Source organism: Theropithecus gelada, chromosome 17 (genome assembly GCF_003255815.1).
Source record: "Theropithecus gelada isolate Dixy chromosome 17, Tgel_1.0, whole genome shotgun sequence".
Lineage (NCBI taxonomy): Eukaryota > Metazoa > Chordata > Mammalia > Primates > Cercopithecidae > Theropithecus > Theropithecus gelada.
In genome coordinates, this window is record NC_037685.1 from 36,075,555 (window position 1) to 36,077,742 (window position 2,188).

The following is a 2,188-nucleotide window of genomic DNA, read 5'->3' on the forward strand; positions in this document are numbered from 1 at the left end:
CTTGGCAATGTGGGCTCTTTTTTGGTTCCATATGAACTTTAAAGTAGTCTTTTCCAATTCTGTAAGGAAAGTCATTGGTAGCTTAATGGGGATGGCAGTGATCTATAAATTACCTTGGGAAGTATGGCCATTTTCACGATATTGATTCTTCCTATCCAATAGCATGGAATATTCTTCCATTTGTTTGTGTCCTCTTTTATTTCATTAAGCAGTGTATGTTCATAATGTTCATAATTTAGAAACAATAAAAAAAGATCTCTCAACATTGCACTGGTGGGGTAGTACAATATCATGCAAGGAAAACCAGGCGAGTATTTTAAAGTACAGAATAGAAGTATATGTAATAATATGGAAAATATTCTTTAGTAAATTACCTGAAAAAAGTTACCTAAAAAAAATTACAATGATTTTCTCTTGGAAGTGAAATTACTGTGACTTTTTTTCCTTTTATATTTTGTTGCACTTTCAAAAATTTCAACAGTGAACACTTAATGCATTTAAAATGTATAAACCATGATGTCCTGTTATATTTGCTTTCTAGATAACTAGTATAGAAAAATTCAAAGTGTATTACAGTCAGAGGCTGAAGTGACCATCTACCTATTCCATTGCAGTGGTGGTGGTGGTTTGTGCTTGCCCCAGGTGGTTTTTGCTAGTCCCCAGGACTACAGGGTAATTCAGGTAGAGAACATTCCAATTGCAGCTGCTAGGGTGGACCTATGATCTCGACCTGGATCATTAGAGCATCTCTTCTCCTAGCCAAATGATTGGGTCATAAATAGGCAAGGGACATATGCCAGCTCATTGGGTCCCATTGGACTAATCTCAGAATTTTGCTTGGGTGACCAGAAAGTAGGTGTTCTCTTTCTTATTTAACTGGACTTAGAGCTGTGAAGTGTCTTCAACTGTCACTGAAATAAATCTTTCCAAAAACGAGGCCAAGAAGGAAAGACAGAAAGCAGAGGGATGGGGAGATAATCAATCCCCATGACATCACCTAAGTCTTTGGATCAATTCACACCTGAAACTCAATTGACTCCTCCCTGCAACAACAACAACAACAACAACAACAACAACAACACCGGAACCAAAATGAAACAACAACAACAAAAACAATGTTTCGGTTAAGAGAGAAAAAACAAAAAGCAATGCTTTTAACTACTTTAGGCTGGTTTGGGGTTAGTGTCTATTACTTGCAAATGAGAGATATAATCAACACAGAATTCAAAGAGCTTGCAACTGATTACTCCAAAATAAACCAGGAAAAAATTTAAGAATTAGGATAAGGTGTTCAAAGTGAGAACAGTTCACCTTTACCACCTACCTCTTCCAAGCTGAAACATCCAGCCAAGCTGGACTGACGTCAATAGGCTTCCCAGGATCTACTACCTCCATTTAACTAGTTCTAGTAATATAAATAAGGGACGCTCACCAAAAATTGTAAGAGACCTCCAAATCTTCCTGCAACACGGATTGAAAAGCACCCACATCCTTCAGATAAATTATGCAGTGGCGTGGGCTTGTTGAAAATCTTTAACTAGCAATGTTTCTTGTGAAGCATACATGCAGCCTAGACCAGTGTTTCTAAATGTCAATGTATTACTAAGGTTCTATCAAGAAAGCAAAACCACTATGAGTAATATGGAGTAAGGGGGTTTATTAGAGGTATTGGATCTCTTAGAACTATGGAATGAGCGGGAAAGTAGAGTTGGAGAATTAGAGAAAAGTCACTAACAAACCTCCCTTCCTGAAGCTTTGACATGCAATATTCATTGGTGAGGACCAGCTGGAGCTTCCAGGGAAATCTTAGAAGACAGTGGGAATGAGAAGGGGTGACAGTGAAGTCTATGGAAGGCTACTGCCTCTGTATCTGGAGGCGGGCTGAGGGTACCTGTGACAGAAAGGATGACACTTTTGTCTTTCCTGCGAAAGAAGAGCTGGATGTAGAGTGGGAGAGAACTAAGAAAGACTGGAACTCAGGGGACTATATTTGTATATCTCATGGCAGGTATGGAGACCCTTGGAGAGCAAAGGGTGCTGTTTCACTTTTGCCTTGTAAATCTCACGGAGATTTCTCTTTTGGCCAATTCTAATTTGAGGCCTTACAGCAAGGAGACCCTGGGAAATGTAGTTCCAGCTTGCCAAGGTGACACTTATAAAACCAGCATGGACTTGGATACAATCCACC